General features: G+C 42.2%; 1 long non-coding RNA gene across 1 annotated transcript; it reads left to right on the top strand.

Annotated features, from left to right (window-relative positions):
- Positions 1-9: 9 nt before the first annotated feature.
- On the top strand, positions 10-26098 carry LOC307176570. The gene is made up of 3 exons (XR_013824836.1): positions 10-270; positions 10783-10869; positions 25911-26098. It is a non-coding gene; the product is annotated as an uncharacterized lncRNA (long non-coding RNA).
- The last annotated feature ends 1900 nt before the right edge of the window (positions 26099-27998 follow it).

The following is a 27998-nucleotide window of genomic DNA, read 5'->3' as shown; positions in this document are numbered from 1 at the left end:
TCCCGGGGGCTGGCTCTCCCGCTGACTGTTGACAGAACTGTCTCGAGTTCCGGTGCCCAGACAAGTGCAGGAGAGGCAGCTCCTCCGAGGAAAGGGGAGCCGGAGCTGGAAGACCCTCCCTGTCGTGGGGAGTGGGACCGTCCAGCTGCCTCCCCCTCTTTTCGCATGTCGGTCCCGCGCGAAAGCCCCCGAAAAAGCGCCAAGTGCCATGGTCCCTGGACCCTCACCCCTCCCCGCCGCGGTGGCCTGTGTCCAGGTGTCCCAGGCGCGGTGAGTCTGTGGCGGAGCGATCCTGCTCCCCAAACTTCTTCCCTGGAGTCCTGCTGGACCCATGTCGTTTAAATTTTTTTCCCTTGCAAAATTTTTACTCCTTGCCAAAGCAAAGTCACGGTTTTTAAAGTGAGTTTGAGCTTGAAAACTTTAATGTTATGCAGTAGTTATAGAACGCATATGGGAAAACTGACCAACTCTGAGGCTAAATGAAAAGGATAGGCTACAAAACTATGTACGGTATACTTTTAAAAAAGAAAAATTCTTTTTGAGTGCTCATAACGGCCAGGCATTATGCTAACTCCGAAATTTGTAGATCAGTAAAACACAGTCTCTGCCCTTAAGGAGAGGTGACAGTGGGCCAAAATATTAACACATTTATTTCTAGAAGACAGAAGTATAAAGTGACTTTTATTTTCTTCAGGCTTTTCTTTATTCGTGAAGCGTGTTCACAATCTTGAAATACGTTTTATGTTTAACTTAAGATTCATCCAATTGAGTTATTTTGCCGTAAAATGGTACTCTCAAGGTCCTTTATGTTTGCAGAAGCTGTCAGCTGCAGCCAACGTAGGACAGTGGTTCTCACGGTAGGTGTGGGGACTGCCATCCACACTTTAGGGAGTACCAAAGGCCAAAGCTATCTTTACAATGATATAAAGATATTATTTGTCGTTTTTACTCTTAATTGCTCTGGAGTATCCAGTGGAATTTTCCACTGCACATTCGGAACAGTTGTATAACTTAATGAGCTAGTATTTTCCAGTTGACCAATACGTGGTGTTACAAAATCATGCATGGGTAAAAGATCAATTCAAACTGCAAGATAAACCAATAAATTTTGGTGTCAACAGTACAAAGGATAGGGTTTCAGACTTCTCATTGCAACTAGTCTTTAAGAAACTACCATTTGTTAAGCTGCGGTGTCATATCAAAAAAGAATATCTGCGGGCTTCCCTGGTGGCGCAGTGGCTGAGAGTCCCCCTGCCGATGCATGGGACATGGCTTCGTGCCCCGGTCCGGGAAGATCCCACATGCCGCGGAGCGGCTAGGCCCGTGAGCCATGGCCGCTGAGCCTGCGCGTCCGGAGCCTGTGCTCCACAACGGGAGAGGCCACAACAGTGAGAGGCCCAAGTACCGCAAAAAAAAAAAAAAAAAAAAAAAAAAAAAGAATATCCATGTTATCAGAAGTGACTATTAAAATGCTTCCTTTTCCAGCCTCATATCTGTGTGAGGCCAGATTTTCTTTATATACTTAAACTAAAACAATGAATCGGGCTTCCCTGGTGGCGCAGTGGTTAAGAATCCTCCTGCCAGTTCAGGGGACACGGGTTCAAGCCTTGGACCGGGAAGATGCCACAACTACTGAGCCCTCCTGCCACAACTACTGAAGCCCATGTGCCACAACTACTGAAGCCCACACGCCGAGAGCTTGTGCTCTGCCACAAGAGAAGCCACTGCAATAAGAAGCCCGTGCACCACAACAAAGAGTAGCCCCTGCTCGCTGCAACTAGAGAAAGCCCACATGCAGCAACAAACACCCGACAAAGCCAATAATAAATAAACTAAATAAATTTATTAAAAAAAACAGTGAATCACAAAAAACCAAAGCAGAAGCAGATATGAGAATCCAGCTGTCTTCTATTAAACCAGATGTTAGACATTTGCAAAAATGCTAAATAATGCTGTTCTTCCCCATAATTTTTTGCTTGGGCAAGTACGGTAATTTTTCACGACAATTTATTAGTTATGTTAACATGTAATGGGTATACTATTTTTTTAAACATTTTTATTGGAGTATAATTGCTTTACAATGTTGTGCTAGTTTCTGCTGTAGAACAAACTGAATCAGCTATACATACACATATATGCCCATACCTCCTCCCTCTTGTGTCTCCCTCCCACCCTCCCTATACCACCCCTCTAGGTGGTCACAAAGCATGGAGCTGATCTCCCTGTGCTATGCAGCTGCTTCCCACTAGCTATCTATATTACATTTGGTAGTGTATATATGTCCATGCCACTCTCTCACTTTGTCCCAGCTTACCCTTCGCCCTCCCTGTGTCCTCAAGTCCATTCGCTGTGTCTGCATCTTTATTCCTGTCCTGCCCCTAGGTTCTTTAGAACCTTTTTTTTTTTGTTAGATTCCATATATATGTGTTAGCATACGGTATTTGTTTTTCTCTCTGACTTACTTCACTCTGTATGACAGCCTCTAGGTCCATCTACCTCACTACAAATAACTCAATTTTGTTTCTTTTTATGGCTGAGTAATATTCCATTGTATATATGTACTACATCTTCTTTATCGATTCATCTGTTGATGGACACATAGGTTGCTTCCATGTCCTGGCTATTGTAAATAGTGCTGCAATGAACATTGTGGTACATGACTCTTTTTTTTTGTGGTATGCGGGCCTCTCACCGCTGTGGCCTCCCCCGTTGCGGAGCACAAGCTCCGGACGCGCAGGCCCAGCGGCCATGGCCCACGGGCCCAGCCGCTCCGCGGCACGTGGGATCCTCCGGGGCACGGACCCACGTTCCCCTGCATCGGCAGGCGGACTCTCAACCACTGCACCACCAGGGAAGCCCCTACATGACTCTTTTTGAATTGTGGTTTTCTCAGGGCATATGCCCAGTAGTGGGATTGCTGGGTCATATGGTAGTTCTATTTTTAGTTTTTTAAGGAACCTCCATAGTGTTCCCCATAATGGCTGAATCAATTTACGTTCCCACCAACAGTGCAAGAGGGTTCCCTTTTCTCCACACCCTCTCCAGCATTTACTGTTTGTAGATTTTTTGATGATGGCCATTCTGAGCGGTGTGAGGTGATACCTCATTGTGGTTTTGATTTGCATTTCTCTAATGACTAGTGATGTTGAACATCCTTTCATGTGTTTGTTGGCAATCTGTATATCTTCTTTGGAGAAATGTCTGTTTAGGTCTTCTGCCCATTTTTGGATTGGGTTGTTTGCTTTTTTTGATATTGAGCTGCAAGAGCTGCTTGTATATTTTGGAGATTAATCCTTTGTCAGTTGCTTCATTTGCAAATATTTTCTCCCATTCTGAGGGTTGTCTCTTCGTCTTGTTTATGGTTTCCTTTGCTGTGCAAAAGCTTTTAAGTTTCATTGGGTCCCATTTGTTTGTTTTTATTTCCAGTTCTCTAGGAGGTGGGTCAAAAGGATATTGCTGTGATTTATGTTATAGAGTGTGTCTGCCTATGTTTTCCTCTAAGAATTTTATAGTGTCTGGCTTTACACTTAGGTCTTTAATCCATTTTGAGTTTATTTTTGTGTATGGTGTTAGGGAGTGTTCTAATTTCATTCTTTTACATGTAGCTCTCCAGTTTTCCCAGCACCACTTATTGAAGAGGCTGTCTTTTCTCCATTGTATATTCTTGCATCCTTGATCAAAGATAAGGTGACCATATGTGCATGGGTTTATCTCTGGGCTTTCTATCCTGTTCCACTGATGTATATTTCTGTTTTTGTGCCAGTACCATAGTGTCTTGATTACTTTGTCTTTGCAGTATAGTCTGAAGTCAGGGAGCCTGATTCCTCCAGCTCTGTTTTTCTTTCTCAAGATTGCTTTGGCTATTTGGGGTCTTTTGTGTTTCCATACAAATTGTAAAATTTTTTGTTCTAGTTCTGTGAAAAATGCCATTAGTAGTTTGATAGGGATTGCACTGAATCTGTAGATTGCTTTGTGTAGTATAGGCATTTTCACAATGTTGATTCTTCCAATCCAAGAACATGGTTTATCTCTTAATCTCTTTGTATTGTCTTTAATTTCTTTCATCAGTATCTTATAGTTTTCTGCATACAGGTCTTTTGTCTCCTTAGGTATGTTTATTTCTAGGTATTTTATTCTCTTTGTTGCAATGGTAAATGGGAGTGTTTCCTTAATTTCTATTTCAGATTTTTCATCATTAGTGTATAGGGATGCAAGAGATTTCTGTGCATGAATTTTGTATCCTGCTGCTTTACCAAATTCATTGATTAGCTCTAGTAGTTTTCTGGCAGCATCTTTAGGATTCTCTATGTATAGTATCATGTCATCTGCAAACAGTTGCAGTTTTACTTCTTCGTTTCCAATTTGGATTCCTTATTTCTTTTTCTTCTCTACTTGCTGTGGCTAAAACTTCTAAAACTGTTGAATAATAGCGGTGAGAGTGGGCAACCTTGTCTTGTTCCTGATCTTAGTGGAAATGGTTTCAGTTTTTCACCTTTGAGAATGATGTTGGCTGTGGGTTTGTCATATATGGCCTTTATTATGTTGAGGTAACTTCCCTCTATGCCTACTTTCTGGACAGTTTTAATAATAAATGGGTGTTGAATTTTGTTGAAAGCTTTTTCTGCATCTATTGAGATGATCATATAGTTTTTATCCTTCAGTTTGTTAATATGGTGTATCACATTGATTGATTTGTGTATATTGAAGAATCCTTGCATTCCGGGGATAAACCCCACTTGATCATGGTGTATGATCCTTTTAATGTGCTGTTGGATTCTGTTTGCTAGTATTTTGTTGAGGATTTTTACATCTATGTTCATCAGAGATATTGGCCTGTAGTTTTCTTTTTTTGTGATATCTTTGTCTGGTTTGGTATCACAGTGATGGTGGCCTAATAGAATGAGTTTGGGAGTGTTCCTCCCTCTGCTTATTTTGGAAGAGTTTGAGAAGGATAGGTGTTAGCTCTTCTCTAAATGTTTGATAGAATTCACCTGTGAAGCCATCTGGTCCTGGGCTTTTGTTTGTTGGAAAATTTTTAATCACAGTTTCAATTTTAGCACTTGTGATTGGTCTGTTCATATTTTCTATTTCTTCCTGGTTCAGTCTCGGAAGGTTGTGCTTTTTTAAGAATTTGTCCATTTCTTCCAGGTTGTCCATTTTATTGGCATAGAGTTGCTTGTAGTAATCTCTCATGATCCTTTGTATTTCTGCAGTGTCAGTTGTTACTTCTCCTTTTTCATTTCTAATTCTGTTGATTTGAGTCTTCTTCTTTTTTTTTTTTTTTTGATGAGTCTGGCTAATGGTTTATCAATTTTGTTTATCTTCTCAAAGAACCAGCTTTTAGTTTTATTCATCTTTGCTTTCGTTTCCTTCATTTCTTTTTCATTTATTTCTGATCTGATTTTTATGATTTTTTTCCTTCTGCTAACTTTGGGCATTTTTTTGTTCTTCTTTCTCGAATTGCTTTAGGTGTAAGTTTAGGTTGTTTATTTGAGATTTGTTTCCTGAGGTTGGATTGTATTGCTGTAAACTTCCCTCTTAGAACTGCTTTTGCTGCACTACATAGGTTTTGGGTTGTTGTGTTTTCATTGTCATTTGTTTCTAGGTATTTTTGATTTCCTCTTTGATTTCTTCAGTGATCTCTTGGTTATTTAGTAGTGTATTGTTTAGCCTCCATGTGTTTGTATTTTTTACAGTTTTTTTCCTGTAATTGATATCTAGTCTTATGGCCTTGTGGTCGGAAAAGATACTTGATATGATTTCAATTTTCTTAAATTTACCAAGGCTTTATTTGTGACCCAAGATATGATCTATCCTGGAGAATGTTCCATGAGCACTTGAGAAGAAAGTGTATTCTGTTGTTTTTGGATGCAATGTACTATAAATATCTATGAAGTCCATTTGGTATAATGTGTCATTTAAAGCTTGTGTTTCCTTATTTATTTTCTGTTTGGATGATCTGTCCATTGGTGAAAATGGGGTGTTAAGGTCCCCTACTATGATTCTGTTACCATCGATTTCCCCTTTTATGGCTGTTAGCATTTGCCTTATGTATTGAGTTGCTCCTGTGTTGGGTGCATAAATATTTACAATTGTTATATCTTCTTCTTGGATTGCTCACTTGATCATTATGTAGTGTCCTTCTTTGTCTCTTGTAATAGTCTTTATTTTAAAGTCTATTATGTCTGATATGAGAACTGCTACTCCAGCTTTCTTTTGATTTCCATTTGCATGGAATATCTTTTTCCATCCCCTCCTTTCAGTCTGTATGTGTCCCTAGGTCTGAAGTGGGTCTCTTGTAGACAGCATGTATATGGGTCTTGTCTTTGTATCCATTCAGCCAATCTATGTCTTTTGGTTAGAGCATTTAATCCATTTACATTTAAGGTAATTATCGATATGTATCTTCCTATTACCATTTTGTTAATTGTTTTGGGTTTCTTTTTGTAGGTCTTTTCCTTCTTTTGTGTTTCCTGCCTAGAGAAGTTCCTTTAGCATTTGTTGTAAAGCTGGTTTGGTGGTGCTGAATTCTCTTAACTTTTGCTTGCCTGTAAAGGTTTTAATTGCTCCATCAAATCTGAATGAGATCCTTGCTGGGTAGAGTAATCCTGGTTGTAGGTTTTTCCCTTTCATCACTTTAAATATGTCCTGCCACTCCCTTCTGGCTTGCAGAGTTTCTGCTGAAAGATCAGCTGTTAACCTTATGGGGATTCCCTTGTATGTTACTTGTTGCTTTTCCCTTGCTGCTTTTAATATTTTTTCTTTGTATTTAATTTTTGAAAGTTTGATGAATATGTGTCTTGGTGTGTTTCTCCTTGGATTCATCCTGTATGGGAATCTCTGTGCTTCCTGGACTCGACTATTTCCTTTGCCATATTAGGGAAGTTTTCAACTATAATCTCTTCAAATATTTTCTCAGTCCCTTTCTTTTTCCCTTCTTCTTCTGGGATCCCTGTAATTCAAATGTTCGTGTGTTTAATGTTGTCCCAGAAGTCTCTGAGACTGTCCTCAATTCTTTTCCTTCTTTTTTCCTTATTCTGCTCCGTGGTAGTTATTTCCACTATTTTATCTTCCAGGTCACTTATCCGTTCTTCTGCCTCAGTTATTCTGCTATTGATTCCTTCTAGAGAATTTTAAATTTCATTTATTGTGTTGTTCATCATTGTTTGTTTGCTCTTTAGTTCTTCTAGGTCCTTGTTAAACATTTCTTGTATTTTCTCCATTCTATTTCCAAGATTTTGGATCATCTTTACTATAATTACTCTGAATTCTTTTTCAGGTAGACTGCCTATTTCCTCCTCATTTGTTTCGTCTGGTGGGTTTTTACCTTGCTCCTTCATCTGCTGCATATTCCTCTGTCTTCTCATTTTGTTTAACTTACTGTGTTTGGGGTCTCCTTTTCGCAGACTGCAGGTTCATAGTTCCCGTTGTTTTTGGTGTCTGCCCCCAGTGGGTGAGGTTGGTTCAGTGGGTTGTGTAAGCTTCCTGGTAGAGGGGACTGGTGCCCGTGTTCTGGTGGATGAGGCTGGATCTTGTCTCCCTGGTGGGCAGGACCCCGTCCAGTGGTGTGTTTTGGGGTGTCTGTGACCTTATTATGATTTTAGGCAACCTGTCTGCTAACGGGTGGGGTTGTGTTCCTGTCTTGCTAGTTGTTTGGCATGGGGCTTTCAGCACTGGAGTCTGCTGGCCATTGGGTGGAGCTGGGTCTTAGCATTGAGGCAGAGATCTCTCTCGCCAATTGATATTACGTGGGGCTGGGAGGCCTCTGGTGGACCAGTGTCCTGAACTCAGCTCACCTCAGAGGTGCAGGCCTGACGCCCAGCTGGAGCACCAAGACCCTGTCAGCCACACAGCTGGAAATACATTTGCTCTTGATTTTTGCATGTCCCTGGCCTGTGAACGTAAGAGACTGTCTCCTGAAGCTGTTAAGACAAGTAGTTCTCTGCACCTGCCCACCAGAATCTTAAAAGTTTATATAGAGGCTCTAACTAGGTTTCAGTCGTATATTCAGTGCTGCTGGTGTCAACACTGCCTTACTTTCTCAAAGGCTGCATCCTTGGGTATACTATTTTTAAATTAATTTCAAATATTTAAACAATTTACTCAGTTTCTTAGTTAATTTCTAATCCAGTAAATACCAGTAGATACAAACCCATGTTAACAAAAGCTCTTGCACTTCTCAATTATTTTTAAGAGTGTTAAAGGGATCCCAAGACCAAAAGTTTTGAGAACTGCTGAATTAGGAGATAAAGCACTCTGAAGTTTAAAAAAACAAATACAAACCCCTCACTTATTTATGTTCACTTCTTAAACATGCTTAATTAAGTACATGATAACTCAATTTGGTATGCAGCTCTTGCTTGAAAGTATTTTCAGCACTCCATACCCTGAATATACACCTCCTTTGCATTCTGATGACCCGTGTGTGTTGACTGGTAGAAGGCTGTAAGTTTGCCTTAAAAGAAGCAAGTGTTGCCCTTGGACAGGCAGCATCGGTCTCATCTGGGATCTTGTTTGGACTAGAGAGTGCCAGGCCCTACCGCAGACCTAGTAAAGCAGTGTTTAGAAGACTCCCAGCTGATCCTATGCACACTGAAGTCTGAGAAGCAGTGATTCTCAACAGGGGCCGATTTTAGACTCCAGGGAACTCTTGCCAATATTGGGAAACAATTTTGGTGTGAGAATTGGGGGAGGAGACTGCTACTGGCATCTAGTGGGCAGAGGCCAGGGATGCTGCTCAACATCCTACAATACACAGGACAGCCTCCCACAGTAAAGAATTCTCCTGCCCAAAATGTCAGTAGTGCAGGTGGAGAAACCCTACCGTAACTAGTGTAATTCATCTAACCTTTATCACACAGTCCCAGATCTCTTCCTGTATATCACTTCTGTTGTCCATGCCTATATTTCTACTTTGTGTCTTCTCTGGATCATATTTATGGAGACCTAATTCTGTCAATTACTAGGAATCATCATTTGCCTCGCTATGTCTTATGGATCTACTTTCTACATTGGGGTAATAGCGATACACTTGAGAGGGTAAGCCCCTTCCCGGGCAAGGAATGTGTTGTACAAATGTTGTATCCTACCCATTTTGAGTCTCTTGATGTGAAGGTGTTGTCTTCCTTTAATAAAATAAAACACAGCTTCTCTAAGGTTTTAGCATCAGAAAGAAAATCTCCAGGTGAGCGCTGGGGGAAGGCTGCTGACCAAAATCCCTGATAAGCCCCTTTTCCTATATGTTTCACCCTGCCTTTGGCATAGTATTCCTTTCAAATAGCAGAGATAAACTGGACTTTTCCTAAAGATTACTAAGTAGCAGAGGGGGCCAACAACAACAACAAAAATAAGAAGCACGAACTTCCGAAGTAACAAGTTCTGAACAGATGAGAGCTACCATGCCATAAGGTTATTAGGCCATAACCTATCCAACTTTCTGGCTTAGGATCCCCTTTCCAAATTCCCAGGGATTCTAGTCAGCTACTTTTTGGAGGAATCAGTAGATAATGACTAGGGTTGATGGTCAGTACTTGGATAAAGTAGGCTTCGTACTGCTTCAAATGCACTTTCGGCATATAATATCTATAAAATCAATATTTATGAGAAAGTAGGTGTGGAAGCTTTTTAAAGAGCAGTTGCGCCTTTTCAATGATACAGTAATATTCATAATACATGTTTAATGAGTAGGGAGCATTTGGGAAATACGTAAGCGTATTTTTGGCTGTCACAGTGAACTGGGAAATACTGCATGGGGTCCACTGATGCCAGACCAAACCTTTTTACAAAAAAACCAATTGTTTTCTTTCCTAACCAACTTTTGACTCTCCCAGCTCATGCTTCTTATGTAGGTAAAAGCTCGTTTGTATTTATTTGAGTCGAGAACCAATTCTAATTCACATGTAAACATGTATGCCTTGCAGAGTTTTAATTCACGGCGAATTTTCCAGGAATGCCACTAATATTGTTTTGGTTGATATTTGAAAATCAGGAGCTGTTTACCAATTCAGAAAACAACACCACCTACAACAACTCCACTCGTTGCACTTGAGTCACCAGTATCAGTTTATGTTTATGGCATTCTTAGTGCTTCTATATTTTTCACAAAGATGTACAAATTTAGCCCTTATTTTAAAAATACTATATATAATTTAGATATTAAGAAAAGAGGTTGAGAGTACTCAGCTGAATATTTGAAAATATCATTGGCAACATAGTTTTTTTCTAATTCATCTAGATGAACCCATCAAGACCAAGTGAATATTTTATAAAGAGAGACACAGAGTTGGCAAAGATACAAACTTCAGAGATTTAAGGAAAGTTTGGAAATCATAGTATTGTCCTTGAGATGTTTTTTTGATCCAATCTGAAGGATATGAGGTACCGTTTCTTATAGAATAGCACAAATGATACTGTGGAAATCCAAACAATATAAGGGAAAATTAATTGTAACTGCTGTATAAGAAGTTATTTTTATGAGAGAAAGAAACTTAAATGTTTTCTTCTGTTAATTGAGCAATAATGTTGTATGTAGGAGAATCTATGAGAAATCCAGAAGTAGAAAATAGGCTCTGAAATGATCTACAGTCAAAAGAATGTTGCAAGTGAATTGCAAGAAACCTCTATGATAATGAAGCTTTACTGACCACAAATGTTAAGGTTCATGGGAATAAAACCATTGGGCAGAAAATTTATTTCCATATGTATGGACATTGGATCCTAAGAGTTGTGAAAATTTGAAATTCTTTAAAAATGTTTCACAGGAAGACCTTTTTCCTTTTCCAGTGTCATTGGGCAGCAGACGGAGCTGCAGCTACAGTCCGCCAGCAAAGTAGGGTTGTAAACATCTCACAAGTAGCAACAGCCCCATTGGTAAGTCACTGCATTACTCGTTGACGACCTCACTCGCCAAAAGCTTAGTGAAAGGCCCACAAGTCAGTGAATGTTATCACTGCTACTAATAAAATTTAAATTAATGCCTTGAGTAAAAGATTCTTTTGTAAACTTTGCAATAACATTGAAAAGGAGTTTGACTATCTTATCCTACATATAGAAATAAGATGGTGATTCCAAAGAAAATTGTTTCAAAATATTTTATTTATTCTTTAATACTAACATGCATTTTTGTTTTCAATCAGTAAAAATTAAATAGTGACATCAAAATATTATGAAGAGATTTGACATATATTGCATGTGTATCAGAAATGTTAAATCAAGTCCTTAATCTGCAAGCGAGATTGATATTATTAAAGAGGAAGGAATTAACCTGAGATTTTTCAACAAACTTACTTGATTTAAGAGAAGCTCTCTTGCCCAGAATTTTCCCAGTTCCGTTATCTATAGCAGATAAGACTAGGTCTAAGATACTGGTTTGGGATTATATTGCTAATTTTGATGCTATTTTAAAATAATGAGTAGATCTAAAAGTCAGTATGGATCTACAATATCAGATTTGGTGATTAATCCACTTGAAAATCGTGAAAGGTATTAGCCAATGTTTGCAGAAAATGTGAATTGGGCTAAAACATGATTTGGGGACAAAAGAATTACTTAATTATGGAAAGATTTGGATTCGGCTAGGACTTCCGTTCATCCTCCTTTAACATGAGAGCTACGTTATTTATTATAGTATTTCCAAAGGCATATTTAGGTGAAGAGTTTCACTAAACAATTCTGGCAAAAGCAACAGAATGTAAGAGACCATCTGAGATTTCTTTTAACGGAATTAGGACATCATTAAATTTCATCAATCAGATTTTTTAAAATATTTGAGATTATTACCCTCTGTTTCAGTTTGGGTCTCCCCAAAAGCAGACTCTGAGGCAAAGTTTCAAATTCAGTTTCAAGTTTCTCTGGCAGTGGTCCTAGAAAAGACCACTGGGAGAATGGGAAGGGAAGGATGGATGCCAATAGAGATGAATTATCAAAAAAATTAGCACTGTGGGCAACTGAGCCAGCGCTCCACAGTCATGGTGCCAGAGGGGGAGGCAGCTGGGGTATTTATCCACTGACTCCCATCAGTAACTAAGGGCTACCCCCAAGCGGTGCAATTCCCCAGCACTTCCAGCCCCTGACATGAGTGGGCAGAGGCTCTGGTGGCAGAGCCAGCGCTGCGGTTGGGAAGTATGCTCTCACGCAGTTGGGACTCATGACAGGGCACTGACACTACTGCACCGTCCTGCCTCTGGCTTTCTCGTTTGTGTAGCACAATGGTAAGAAAGCTGTGCTGAGAAAACTACATATGGAAATCAGGGTGTGGGGTTTTTTTACAGAAGTGATGTGTTGATGTGCCTTTTTCCCTCCAGTCTTCAGTACCCACCTTAGAAGTCCACCGCATCATTTCTCTAGAGTTCTTTCCTTCCTTCCTTCCTTCCTTCTTTCCTTTTTTTCTTTCTTCCTTTTTCATCTCTGTGTTCTATCACATAGTAAAGGATGTGGTCTCCAGGGTCTGAGTTTTAGAGACAGAACTTATGCTGTAACATGTGGTGGGATTTCAAAACAGGAAATCAGTTTTCTATCAAACTTCATCACTACCCCTCAAAACATAGGGAAGTATGTTAGAGCAACTAATAAGGAGCCTGATTGTGAGACAGTCAAACTTCCTCGTCTTCTCCACCCTGACCATCTGCTCTTTCTTGGAGGCTAAGTGAAGGTTACTTCTCTTTCTCATGTCACATACAAACATGTCTGGTCTCTTGGTACCACACATGTACCTTCTCATCCTCCATTAGTTATTTTTCTGCTGTGCATTCATTTTTCTATACATCCTGTGTGGCATCACTGCTGATCTTCTTACTTCTCTTATATACAAACTAATATATTTACAGGTGAATGCAAGCATTTGTCTCCTAGTGTAGTCATGTCCCAACACCCACAGATCAAAATATGTATTATTTTCTTATACATTTCTTTCCTTTGTTTCATCACATCAAAGTAAGGGTGTTTGTTGTATTGATTATTAAAATTATGTATAGCATATTTTTCTTGACTTTCATTTAGGATATTAAAGACAGAATTGTAGAATATTTGTTATAAAAGGGAGAGTTGGGTCTCCTAGGATTGAGAACCATTAGACTAGATGTATACAATTTATGCCATGCATACAGTTGACAAACTGGAATTGGATTCTGTATGGCCTAATGTGAATAAAGACAATGCAGTCTTAGGTCATCTTCAAAATTACATATCAGATATATAAGACATTTTCTTACGTCTTGTTTTTAGGTATATGACTTATAAACAGGAGACATAGAAGCTTTTAATTATCTTAATACAACCATACATATTCCATAACACTAACCATTGGTTAGAATATTTATAAGTTATAATCATATTGTTCACAGACAGGATTATTCTATTCCTTATCCATTTTTCTTCTCTGAGGGTAATTTTGATCAAGTGGATGGGCTCTTGCTCATAGTACAGTGCAGTAATAAAAGTGGAACGGATTCCTAGCTTTCCATTGCAAGGTTGTCAATACCACGCCTTCACTTCCTAGCCCATCCATGTTGTTTGAACAAATTGAGTACTCCTCATTCAAAGGGGATATTGGATATAATGCTATTAGTTTGTGTTCCCCAAAAAACCAACCTTGAGACAAGGATTTGGGTGCAAATCCCACCTCTCTACTTGAGAGGTGACCCTAGGAAGCATGATGAGGAACTAGGGAAGTGAGATAAGGAAGAGGGTAGTCAGTAATGAGTTGGTTACAACTGTGAGCACTTGGAACTAAGTCCTACTAGAGACCTAAGAGACAAAAAAACATACCTCAAAACTGTCTCACCAACCACCAAGGAAGCTGGGCTATTTCACACCAACTCCCTTTCTCATTGGATGAGGTTTGCTCCTGGGGGTTATAAACCCTCCTGCACTTTCAGCCATGCTCCTGCATCCAGAGAAAGTGCTCAGGCAGAGAGACACAGGTCTTTTTATGACAATTGTCCACTGAAGCTCTAGGTGACCTTCAGCGTGGACAAAGAGGATATGGTTGGGACATCACCAGCATCTGCTAAAAGTGGAAAGAAGGAAGTGAGGCCAAATGACCAATTCCCCTTATCCTCTTACCCCAGGCCCCAGGGCAGGACATTTTTATGGGACTAGATGGATGTGGCTGGGGATTTATGCCACGTAAGTGACTTCTCTTGGACCATGATGTAGCTGCCCTGGATCCTTGACAGGGTGCAAGCTGGATTTCAGGGCATCATCAAAACAGGACAGACAGGAGAAACTTCATAATCTCCTCCCGTGCCTAGGATATGTCCTTTTATGAAACTGCCCAGCCACCTCCTGTCCATCACAGCAAGGCCAACGCCCAGGATCTACTTCCCCCAGGGTTGTATCAAGAAGCGGGAGCTTATCTGTCTCTGGCTTACTCAGAAATGTGAGGGTCATTATTGGCTCAAATGTTTAATTTTGCTGTGCATCTCATGGCCAGGTCATGCTGACCAGTAATAGCACATTGATTTGATGTGTTCAATATAATGTTCTAAAACAAGTCATATTCATTTAATCTTTTATTTCTTCTTTTCCCAAGCTGAGATAATCATAACAATTTTGTGTAGGAAACTCCTTATCACTCTTATTTCCATTATTAGTAATATTTACTATAGTAAATCCATAGAAATACAACAGAAATATGCATACATGGAAGAGTATCATTACCATAGCAGCTGGTTAAAAAAAAAAGAGAGAGAACACGTGGCAATATTCCCTAAATTTCAGCTGGAGATACAAAATAAAGTACTAAAGACTGACGACCATCATATGACATTTAATTTTGCTTATTGACTTTAGCTTTTCTATTTTTATTATGTAAAACTAAACTCAGGACTCTCTTTTACCTGCATCTTCAGTTCTCTCCCTGTTGTGAGTTGAATTGTGTAGCCCCCCAAAACAGGTATGTTGAAGTCCTAACTCCCAGTACCTGAGAATGTGATCCTATTTGCACAAAGGGTAATTGCAGATTAGTTAAGATGATGTCATAATGCAGTAGGTGGGACCAAAGTCCAACATGACTGATGTCCTTATAAGAAAATGTCCCAGGCAGACGCAGAAACAATGCCATGTGACCACCAAGGCAGAGATTGAAGTGCTGTATCTCCAAGCCAAGGAACACCAGGGATTTCTGGAAAAACACCAGAAAATGAAAAAAGCAGGGAAGGATTCTCCCGTGTAGGTTTCAGGGGAAGCACAGCCTCCAGAACTGTGAGACAATAAATTTCTGTGGTTTTTTTTTGTTTTTTTTTTTGCGGCACACGGGCCTCTCACTGCTGTGGCCTCTCCCTGTTGCAGAGCACAGGCTCCGGACGCGCAGGCTCAACGGCCATGGCTCACGGGCCCAGCCGCTCCACGGCATGTGGGATCTTCCCAGGCCGGGGCATGAACCCATGTCCCCTGCATCGGCAGGCGGACTCTCAACCACTGCGCCACCAGGGAAGCTCTAAATTTCTGTTGTTTTAGGCCACCTAGGTTGTGTGCTTTTTGTGGCAGTACTAGGCAACACTCTTCTCTTTAATTCATACATATATAGATATAGATACATATACAGATATAGATATAGATTTTTTTTTTTTTGGCTGCACTGCACAGCATATGGGATCTTAGTTCCCCGATCAGGGATCAAACCTGTACCCCCTGCATTGGAAGCATGGAGTCTTAACCACTGGACCGCCAGGGAAGTCCCCTAATTCATATTTTAAAATATCTTATTCCGTCTGGTATTCATCTGTTACCCCTTTCCTCTTTCTTCATTTCCACCTAGGTAAAAGATGAGATTTTACTTCTGCCCGCCAACCACAGGGCCACAGCTCACCATGCTCTTTCTAACAACCCCCTTGTCCCAAAGGTGACGATATGTTTGATCCCATATGCCATGTGTCTGATGATAAGACCATGAACCCAGAAATGCACTGATAAAATCTTTCTGCTCATGATCACGATGCTCACAAAATCTAAAACTGCTTTAAGTTAAGGCTGTTGTTTTCTGGTCACTCCAGCATCAAGGAGAAACTACCAGTTACTCACTCTCCTGGCTTTAGCGCCTCTTCACCTGACACCCACCATTGCCACAGTCACGGCTCCCACCTTGACCTCCCTCTGCAGATGAACCTGTGGTCCTGTCACTAGGTCTAATTCTGATGTAGGGTAAGAGTAATTTAAAAGGTTCCAGTCCCCTGCTCTGTGAGGGTGGCTGGATTCCATGCCCTCAGACTCCTTTGGCACCTTGGGCATCACATTCCTCTATCAAAGCCAGCAGACACTAAGTTCACTCATCGGGTAATTGCCTATCTCCTCCACTCAACTGTAAGCAGGGCCTGTCTTTCATCTTTGTTTCCCCAAATCTTGGCCCAGTGATTGGCACACAGTAGGGCTTCAATATACATATTTATTGAATGAGGTGAATGAGCCACACTTGCTGCTTCCCCAGTTCTACATTTGGGCGGGCTCCAGCTTTTCCCGAGATCCAGTGTCTATCTCATGCCCCAGTGAATGAGTAGTGCATGCCCCGTGCTCCCAGACTTCTCACACTTACAGTTATACTTTGCTGACCCCGTCTGTGACGGTGAATTTCATGTATCAACTTGCTTAGGCCACAATACCCAGACATTTGGTCAAACACATCTGCAGTTGCTATGAAGGTACTTTTTAGGTGAGATCAGCGTTTAAATCAGTAGACATTGAGTAAAGCAGATGACCCTTGCCATGGACTGAATGTTTCCATCCCTCTGCCAAATGTGTTGAAGCATTAATCCCCAATGTGATGGGGTTTGGAGATGGAGATTCTGAGAGGTAATTAGGTCATGAGGGTAGAGTTAGTGCCCTGTAAGAAGAGATATGAGAGAGATGATCTCTCTGTCTCTGCTATGTGAGGACACAGCAAGAAGGTGTCAGTTTCCCAAGAAGAGGGACCTCACCAGAAGCCAGATTGGCCCGCACCTTGATCTTGGACCTCTTAGCCTCCAGAACTGTGAGAAATACATTTCTGTTGTTTAAGCCACCCAATCTGTGGCATTTTTGTTATAGCAGCCCACATAGACTAAGACAACCCTCCATAATGGGGGCAAGGGGGGCTCATCCAATCAGTAAAAGGCCCTAAGAAAAAAGACTGACTTCCTCTAAAGAAGAGGGAATTCTGCCAGCAGATAGCCTTCAGACTCAAACTGCAGCAGCATCTCTTCTCAAGTCTCCAGACATAATCACGTAAGCCAATTCCTTATGATGAGTCTCTCTCTTTGGTTAGACAGGTAGATAGATAGATAGATAGACAGATAGGTAGTTATTAATGGAGAGACAGAGAAACGTATAGATGCAGAGATATAGTTATACATCCTACTGATTCCGTTTGTCTGGAGAACCCTGATCAGTACACCATCCCACCCACTTTCAAGGACCAGTGACCTTCCTGGGAATGCTGGGCTCATCAGCTCCCTTGCTGAGAGATGGTCCCTGTCTGCTTGGCTCTCTAAGTAGAGTATGCTTGTGCTATCCGCATGCTCTGTGATCAGTGGACAGTCCCGACCCCTTGTGCTCTGACAGGCACCCCCGTTGCCAGCTGCGCCTCTCCCCAGACTGTGTGTGCAGCCTGTCTGCCTAGACTTGCCCTCAACCTTTCACAGAGTCACTCAGACCCGGTTCTGGGATACCAGACTCCTGTATTCATTGTGGGGCTTTTCCTACTTTATGAGGCTTTAACATCCTGGGGCTTGGAAAGACTGCTCCTCTAAGGGCTACTGATTCCCAGAGATGGTGAATAACTTGCCTGGGAGCATGCCTTTCATATGCAAACCAACCAGGTAGAAGCCCTCACTCTCGGGCCCCTCCTGTATCTAACTCTCATACCCAAAAGCAATCTTCCCCTGCCCTGATTACCCCAGGGCCAGGTAATATACAACTAGAGATCACCCCTATTGCTCAGAGCCTGCCCAAAGTATTCAAACCATCCAATTCTAAACTTGCTCAAATTTGCCCACCCTTCTTCTCCTGTTCCTCCCAACAGAAACCACAGTAAAGGCTCTAGACCATGCTCTCTCCCCTCTCCTTCTACCTCCTGACTGACCCTAGTACTTCCCGCTGTGGGCCTGAGTGGCGGGTCCCCCTCCTCGTGGGAATTGTAGTAATAAACTTTTCTTCAAAGGCAGCTGTCTCCGTGGCTGTCACCATACCATACCTGATTAAAATAAACCCCAGGTAGGTTTCAAGATAACCCCACCTTCCCTCCCTCCCTTCCATCCCTCCATTCCCCTTCCTCCACCGGGTATGGACAAAGGATTTCCAAAGTCATTGTAAGATAAATTATGTTCTAGGAGAGTCTCATAGAGTCTACTGGTAGAACTGCATAAACAAGGGCATTTAACATTCTCCTTTATATTGTTTCAATGATAATATGTATGTTTAGAAACTGGTGTTGTTTAAAATGTTAAAGTGAGGTGATTGTTCTGATCTGGCAAGTATTTATGTCCTTATACCTGCTGGATTTATTTATAAGGAAATTATTCAGCAACAAGTGCCCTACCAATGGCCAAAAAGACATGAAAGAATAAAGACCTGCGTTTTCTGAACTAGCTGATAGCAGTCTGTCCTTGTGTGCAGGCCAAGGAGGTTTTACCTGTGCAAACATGCCAGTTGGACAGACTGGGACTCAGGTGGACCCTGCATGAGGGAGCCTGACTCCAGGGAGGAAGGGATGCCCACAGGAGTGGTGGGATCCTGACACTGACCTTGATCGTGCCTACGAGCATATGTCCATCTGGCTGAGTGCCCTTTAATAAACCACTGCCTTTGTTTCCATCTCCGGGCTATTGTAAATAGAGCTGCAATGAACATTTTGGTACATGACTCTTATTGAATTATGGTTTTCTCAGGGTATATGCCCAGTAGTAGGATTGCTGGGTCATATGGTAGTTCTATTTGTAGTTTTTTAAGGAACCTCCATACTGTTCTCCATAGTGGCTGTACCAATTCACATTCCCACCAGCAGTGCAAGAGTGTTCCCTTTTCTCCACACCCTCTCCAGCATTTATTGTTTCTAGATTTTTTTGTTGATGGCCATTCTGACTGGTGTGAGATGATATCTCATTGTAGTTTTGATTTGCATTTCTCTAATGATTAATGATGTTGAGCATCCTTTCATGTGTTTGTTGGCAGTCTGTATATCTTCTTTGGAGAAATGTCTATTTAGGTCTTCTGCCCATTTTTGGATTGGGTTGTTTTCCTTAGTCATTTCTGAAGTGAGTTTTTCAAACACCTTCAGCCTCCTCTTCTCCAGACTAAATATTTCTATAACTTTTTAACCCTTTGATCATTTTTATTCTTTTTTAAATTCCTCTCCAATATTCCATATTATTCTTACACCATGGAGTTCAAATGGTATATGAGACTCTACATATAAAAGAGAGGCATACAATATCATTGATCATGATATATTTCTGATGATAACTGACAAGGTCTAATCCCTTACTCCAGACTTCCTAAAGGAAAGGAAAAGAAGTTCTAATACAATCTGCCAGTCAACTCAAGAGCTGGGTGGATAAAGAAAATAGTTTACCTCAAGTTTTAACACAAAAGGTATCATTTAAAAAATTATTCCAGGCAAATTCACAGCAGAACAACTGCTCCCCCTGCCACCAACCAGTAGTTTATAGGAACTCCAGCTGACAATCCATCATGCCAAATTTACAAAGTCCAGGGATTCTATTTAAAGAAATGATGTGTATACTGTTACCATACACTGCATGTTCTTCATCATCTTAAAACGTGAACACAAATGTGTTATGTACTTAAAATATAAATAGGTAGTTATGTCCTCTAGCATCTTGATATACTGTAAGAGTTGAACAGCTCTAGGTATCTGTTCAACTTTGGGGAGTTGAACAGGGTAGTACAGTGCGGTGGTCTAATGCTCAGAGCCGGGAGCCTGGCTTCAAATCCCAGCTGGACTCTCAACTAGTGTAGACCCCCAGGTAGGTCTACTTGACTCTCCACACCTCATTTTCTCATCTGTAAACAGGGAATGGTGGTATAATAGTATCTGCCTCTAGGGGTCTTCTGGGCATTAAATAAGTTAATACATTAAAAAAAAAACAAAAAAAAAAACGAGGGCTTCCCTAGTGGCGCAGTGGTTAAGAATCTGCCTGCCAACGCAGGGGACACGGGTTCGAGCCCTGGGCCGGGAAGATACCACATGCCACGGAGCAACGAAGCCTGTGTGCCACAACTACTGAGCCTGTGCTCTAGAGCCCGCGAGCCACAACTACTGAAGCCCGCGCATCGCAACGAAGAGTAGCCCCCTGCTTGCCGCAACCAGAGGAAAGCCCACGTGCAGCAACAAAGACCCAACACAGCCAAAATTAAAATAAATAAAAATTTAAAAAAAAAAAAGAAAAACCACTTTGAACAGATCCTGCCTGTAGTAATTTCTTGCAATTATTATCATTGTCATTTTCATAATTATACTCTGAACATTGGCAAGGAGGCTGAAACAGTTCTCAAAATCAAGTCTGCCTATTTGTGCCCGGGCACTCATGAGACAGTTTGTTCCTAAAATAGTAATTAGAAATAAGGACCAGAACGGTATGATCACGCCATCTGACAAAGGACCTGGGAATGCAGGTTCTGGCTTAGCTCCGCCAGATCCTGATTCTCTGGGGAGTCGAGTTGCTCTCCCCGCTGTGTTCCCAGGGCATGCAAAAACAGAGGGGAGAGAAGAGTCATTCTCCCCCTCCTTCCTCTGTGATCCACCTTCAGTCTGTTTATCGCTGCAGCATCTCTTGCTGGCCTGAGGTCCTAATGGGCCATCACTGAAGGAAAAGGCTGGACATAAGCAATCAACAGACATACTTAGCTTGTATGTTAATCAGGCAGTAAGATTCTCCTACCTACACAGATAAAGATGCTCTCCTCCAGTTTTTAAGGACACAGGCTCACTTCATGTATCTTTCATTTTCCCACTTTTGAGCGTGACCCAGATACAGAGAACTTTTTTTTTCTGTAAAAAGAACAATACAGGGGCTTCCCTGGTGGCGCAATGGTTGAGAATCTGCCTGCCAATGCAGGGGACACGGGTTCGAGCCCTGGTCTGGGAAGATCCCACATGCCGTGGAGCAACTAGGCCCGTGAGCCACAACTACTGAGCCTGCGCGTCTGGAGCCTGTGCCCTGCAACGAGAGGCCACGACAGTGAAAGGCCCGCGCACCGTGATGAAGAGTGGACCCCGCTTGCCGCAACTAGAGAAAGCCCTCACACAGAAACGAAGACCCAACATAGCCAAAAATAAATAAAAATTAAAAAAAAAAGTCAACAACACAGTCATGATAATAACAGCTCTTAAAGTGTGAGGAACAATAGGGTGTGGTAGAGACTGTGTGGAACTGATCAGCACACATCCCATCTGAAGAGCTGAGCCACTCTGAGCCCTATGAGAAAATGCCAGAAGGGACTGGGGGGATTCAGAAATGCAGCCCAGGGCTTTGGGCTTTGATGAAGCATTTCCCAGCTGTTAACTGTTGGCTCATATTGATATCTGTGGGCCAAAGGAAGGCCTGCAGCAGATGAAAATGCATGGTGTCCACTCCACAGCTGCCATTAACATTGTAAGTTTGGTCACAGTACCAATGATGACCTGGGGGTTGTGCAACACAGTGGCATGGGTCCAAACCACAACAAGCAAGAAGCCTCGATACCTCTGAGCAGAGAGTCTCTAAGACGCTGGTTTTCAGACTTGTGTGTACAAAACCAACAAGATGCTTGTTTAAAGCGCAGAGTCCTGAGGCCCATTACCTGAGATTCTGAAGGGAGGCCCAGGAATTTGCATTTGTTAAAGAACCAAACATTTTTCAATAGACCTTATTTTTTAGAAAGGCTTTAGATTTACAGAAAAATTGAGAAGATAGTACAAAGAATTCCCATAAGCCCTACACCCCCAATTTCTTCTGTTATTAACATCTTACATTACTGTGGTGTATTTGTCCCAATTAGCAAACCAATATTGATACATTATTATGAACTAAAGTCCATACTTTAGTTCATAATATTTCCTTTTTAACCTATTGTCCTCTTCTGTCCAGGATCCCATCCAGGATAGCACATCATATTTAGTTGTCACATTTCTTCAGGTTCTTCTTGGCTGTGACAGTTTTTCAGATTTTCCTTGTATTGATGACCATGAAAATTTTGAGGAGTAGGGTCAGGTAGGGGTCAGGAGTAGGGTCAAGTTCCTTTATTGGAACTTGCCTGATACTTTTCTCATGTTAAGATTGAGGTCATGGATTGATTGTTGGAAGACCCAGGGGTAAAATGCCATTTTCATCACTTCATACCAAGTATACATACTGTCAATCTGACTCCTCACTGTTTGTGTTGACCTTGATCACCTGGGTGAGGTTGTGTTAGTCTGGTTTCTCTACTGTCAAATTAATCTCTCTCTCACACACACACACACACACACACACACACACACACACACGCCTTTTCATACTGTCCTCTTTGAAAGGAAGCCGCTATGTGCAGCCCACACTTGAGGCGGGAGTTAAGCTCCATCTTGTTGGGGACAGAGGATCCACAGAAATTATTTGGAATTCTTCTGCACAGAAGATTTGTCTCTTCTCCCTGTTTATTTACTCAACCATTTATTTACATCAGTATGGACTCACGGATATTTATTTTATACTTTGGGTTATAACCCAATACTGCTTTGTTTTGGCTCCTGTCACTTTGACCCCTCCCCCCGCCACGTGACTTTTGAATCAGCATTTTTAGCAAAATCCCCAAGTGATTCTGGCGCAGGTGGTCCAAGGGCCACACTGGGAGAAACATGGCCCTAAGGTGTGCCATGAGCTCTAGCTACAGAATCCCAGCTATTCAGTGATCCCTTCAGCAAGCAGGTAAGGGGTGACTCCTCTGTTGATCTTACCCATTCAGCAAACACTGAGTGTCATCTTGCAGCCTCCTCCTGTTACCGAAGCAAGCTGGTTTGCCCAACTCACAGCAAGCTAAAATGCTGAGGCGCCAAGGTCTGCAGCAAAGAGAGGGTTTAGTCGCAAGGCAGCCAAGCTAGGAAACAAATCTCAAATCTGCCTCCTTAAAGGGAAGGGGCTCAGGGTATGCATGGGATAACGAATAAAGAAGCAGGGCGGGCTGAGGCGTGGGGAGCCTGGGGAAAGGTGATTGGGAAAAGGTGCGGTAACCATCCTTTTGCGCAGGAGTAACTAGGCTGCAGGCCTCCGTGTGTTCAAAAGGTCACCCCGAGGACACTCACGCATGCCCAGTTGGAGGGTCCATGGTCCTATCCGGTCTTAACCAGCTCAGCTCAAAGTAGACACAGCTGACTCCAAGTTTCTGGAACAGAACTCTGGCAAACATCTTATTGTTTAGGCTACACACAGCTTGGAGGCCATGCAAGTCTTAAAACGACCTTGATTAGCGAAGGCAGGTGAGATGGACTTGACTCATAACCCAGGGTTTTACTCCTTGCCAGACGCTGTGCTGGGTGCTGGGCATGCGGAACTTGTCCAGAAATTCAGACTTGGGGGGTGGACATGCAATGGGGGAAAACATGGATGTGGTTAACAGGAGAGAGGAAGAGAAGTACCTACCAGTCCTTTGACCTGTCCTTACTCAGCTCCCTGGAGGCTACAGAAAAGAGCCTGCTAAGAATTGGAGAGAGGATATAGGGACAGAGTAGGAGCCCCGAGAATGTGGGATGGAGTTGGGCTCAAAAGCACCCTTGGAAGATTTGGGATTAAATAGGAAGAAAATGCTTTATCTTTTGAGACTGAAGAAGAGAAAATTGGCCATAGACATTTTTATAGATCACGGGGGCATGTTTGAGGTCACTTATAATGGCTTTAATTTTCTGGATGAAAAGGGAGGACGGGTCATTCTTACTTAGAGTGAAGGGTTTAGGCTTAAACACGGGGCCTGGGAGGCCATTAAAGTTTTGAGATAGTGGTTGGGGGTGCATCAATTTTAATCTAGGAGACAAAACCCAAAGCAATGTGAAAAGAGAGAACTAAATGTGAAGAACTGTTAACTACATTAAAGTTAAAAGAGAACTTTTATAACTTTATGCCAAGATATCACAGAGGAGGCGGCTACCACCTTTCGGGCTGGGCAAACCAAGGCAGGTGGGTGGAATTACTAAAACCTTAAACCGTGCAGAAGTGGTCCCACGGGACCGGGACCCAGTCCTCTGAGAAGTGGGTGCTGGCTGGCTGGTGATGGTCGGGGAGCAATGACACTGTCCCTGCAGGTGTTGGAACAAATGGAAACTGGATTCACTTGTTGCTACAGGAAGGCACAGCCCCTGCCGCGTGAAGAGGCATTGCCGGGGTGTTGCTCTGAAGAACCACAAGCAGAAAGGACGTTGCAAATCCTTCCTTCTTCCTCCAGGCTTGCAGCCTTCCTGCTGCATCCCTAATTGTTAGAGCCCAAAGTGTGGTTTGCAGAATCTCAGCCCAGCATCATGAAGCCAAGTGGAGAAGCATGAGTTTGGAGCTGAGAGGCAATGACCATCATGGGGAAGCCAGTCCTCAACTATATGGTGACATTTAGAAACTATACACTATACACACATGTATACTGGCTGAATTTCTTTCCTCCCTTGTCTGAGAATCATTTCTACGGCCTCTTGCTGAATTGGAGCTTTCTTCTCATCCCAGGGCTCAGCTGCTGGTTCCCTTGGTTGTTTGTCCCCTCCCAGAAAATTCCTGATGGACTATCTAGTTCAAAAAGAACTAAAAAAGGGTTACAAGTATCCATCGACAGATGAATGGAGACACCAGGTGTCATATATACATACAATGGAATTCAGCCTCAAAAGGAAAAAATATTCTGACATACCACAACACTGACAAACCTTGAGGCCATTATATAAGCCAGTTACAAACAAATATTGTGATTCCACTTATATGAGGCACCTAGAGTATAGAGTAGTCAAATTCATAGAGACAGAAAGTAGAACAGTGGTTGCCAGGGGCAGGAGGAATGGGGAGTTGTTGTTTAATGGGTGCAGAGTTTCAGTTTTACAAGATGAAAAGTATTCCGGAGGTGGATGGTGGTGATGGTTGTACAACAGTGTGAATGCACTAAATGCAACTTAAAAATGGTTAAGGTGGTGAATTTTGTTATGTGTATTTTACCACAATTATGTATTTTTAAAAAGGAACTAAAAGGTTCCAGCTGGGGGCTCTGGGTGGGCACCCCTCACCTGATGTGTCACAGGTCTGCATCTTCCCACAGTGATTCATTCCTCAACTCACCTTCATGCGCAGCATTTTCCAGACTTTACGTCGTAAGTTCCAACGGGTTTTGTCCTCGTTTGCTCTGCTGCACACCCACCTCCTACCCAGATGCGTATGTGCAGGTGCAGCCTTCCCTTCTAGTTTTCCTGTGAACGATGTGTTATTTCAGTGAACGAAAATAATGACTAATATATACATTTTTTGCAGTTAAAGTTTGGATTAATACTTTATTTTTACACTTAAATTTTATTTATTTTAAACTACTGGCTATTTTTATTTATTATTTTTATGGAAGTATAATATAGTTGCTGTACAATATTATATGTTATAAGTGTACTATATAGCAAGTCACAATTTTTAAAGGTTATACTCCATTTATAGTTATTATAAAATATTGGCTGTATTCCGCATGTTGTACAATATATCCTTGTAGCTTATTTTATACCTAATTTCATTCTTTTTTATGGCTAACTGGTATTCCATTTTGTGTGTATCTCATATCTTCTTCATCCATTCATCTGTTGATGGACTGATGGACACTTAGGTTGCTTCCATATCTTAGCTATTGTAAATAATGAATAATAACTAATATGAATTGGGTATTTACAGTATGCCGGGAACATTTATTATCAACAACAAACCTCTGTTGTAGACACTGTTCTCATCTCCATTTCACAGATGAGGAAACTAAAGCTCAGAGGGCTTGTGACCAGCCTTAGGTCACCTACCTGCGAAGTGGAGAAGCCAGGACTGATGGGGTTCTCTGATTCCAGACTGTGCCTTTAACCGGTGGACTCTACCGCCCCCTAGTGGATCCCCTGGTCTTGCGTTGTCTCACTGATACCTGGTCCTCAGGTAGGAGACGCAGCTTTTCTCCCTCTCGGTAAGAAGGCATTTCACAGTCGTTACTTTATGCATTAATAATGCTTCTATTGTTTTATGTAGCACACCCCTCTTTCAGCCCTAGCACCACACCAGGTTTGCTACAGCGAGTGGCAGCAGTGGCTGAGGTTTGTTTTTTTAAACATGTTCTTTTTTGAAAAAAATTTATTTATTTTTGGCTGCTTTGGGTCTTCATTTCTGAGTGCGGGCTTTCTCTAGTTGCAGTGCGCGGGCTTCTCATTGCAGTGTCTTGTTGCGGAGCACGGGCTCTAGGCGCACGGGCGTCAGTAGTTGTGGTGCACGGGCTTAGTTGCTCCGTGGCATGTGGGATCTTCCTGGACCAGGGCTTGAACCTGTGTCCCTTGGATTGGCAGGCAGATTCTTAACCACTGCAAGTGGCTGAGTTTTGCTACACCCCTAATGAGCATCCCCAGAGCAGCCCTGGTGGCTTCCAAGGCTTGTGGCAAGATTATCATATGTTGGTTACAATGGCCTTTCAATCCCTGCAGGAGCATCCCTGATAGATTTCAGAGTTTTCCTCAGCCTCTCTGGCTGTATTGATGCTTAGAATGGTAAAGAAACTCCTGGATTTCTATCTCAACTACATGAGTGGTTTTGGGACTAAATAACTCTCCAAATTTCTCTCTTGATCTGAGTCATCTGCTTGGGGTTCTGAGTGGGGAATCTATCCCTTGAAAAGTGCCCTTTCCATACCACATAGGCCACTGTGGCTGCCTCCGGGATTTCTGGCAGGTAAGTCCAGGTATACTGGGTGATGCAGATATCTTTTGTTGTTTGATCCAGGATTTAATGATGTTCATGCATTGCGCTGGGTTGTTATGTTTGTTTAGTCTCTTTTAATCTAGAATAATCCTCCCTCCCGCCTTCTTGGTTATTGTTTTTATCACGTGGAACTTTTCGGAAGGTCCAGGTGAGTTGTTTTAGATCGTCTCCCATGCAGTTTGTCTAATAGTTTCTTCATGATTGAATTCACGTTAAATATTTTTGGCAAGATTGCTTTGTAGGTGATGTTTTGTACTTCTTTTTGCCTCGTATCTGGAAGCACAAAAACCTCATCTGGGAATTGCACACTCGACAAATATATACTGAGGGTGTATCGTGTGATGTGCTGAGCACTCTGCTATCCAGTGAAGCCACGTGGGAGCCATTGATAATGATTGTGAGGGGAAGCATAAGGAAAGCAGAAGGGCAGGTTTATCAAATAAGCATAGGTTTAGGTACACTTAATAGAAAACTCACAGTAGCTGAACCAAATAGAGGTTTGATTTTTCTCACACACCTGCAAGACGGGAGGCAGGCGGTCCAGAGCTGATATGATAGCTCCACCGTATTCAGGGTCTCTTTCCGTCTCTCTTCCTATCTGCCATCATTATGGCTGTAGTTCCATGGATCCAAGATGGCACCTGCCCCCCAGGCCAGCATGACCCCCTTTCAGTCAGGAAGGAGAGACGGGGCATGCCCACTGACTCTGCTCGGCTTTGAAGGAGCTTTTCCCAAAGGGCACCCAGCGCCTCTGCTCATAGCTCATTGGTTAGGATTGTGTCACGTGCTCAACCCAATCGGCACGGTTGTCTGGGGAAGGTACTTGTTGGGAACATTGTTACACTTGACAAAAACAGGGTTCTGTTAGTAAGGAAGAAGGGGAGAATGGATATTACCTAGGCAATTAGCATTCTTTTTTATTTCAGCTGCACCACGCGGCTTGCGAGATCTTAGTTCCCCAACCAGGGATTGAACCCAGGCCCCGGCAAAGTGCCGAGTCCTAACCATTGGACCACCAGGGAATTCTGGCAATTAACATTCTTTGCCATGGAAGATAAGGCGATTTTTTTTTTTTTTTTTTTTTTGCTTTATGCGGGCCTC

The sequence above is a fragment of the Stenella coeruleoalba genome (assembly GCF_951394435.1).
Source record: "Stenella coeruleoalba genome assembly, chromosome: 18".
In the NCBI taxonomy this organism is placed as follows: domain Eukaryota; kingdom Metazoa; phylum Chordata; class Mammalia; order Artiodactyla; family Delphinidae; genus Stenella; species Stenella coeruleoalba.
Note: the sequence above shows the minus strand (reverse complement) of the source record. Positions and strands in the feature narration are given on the sequence as shown.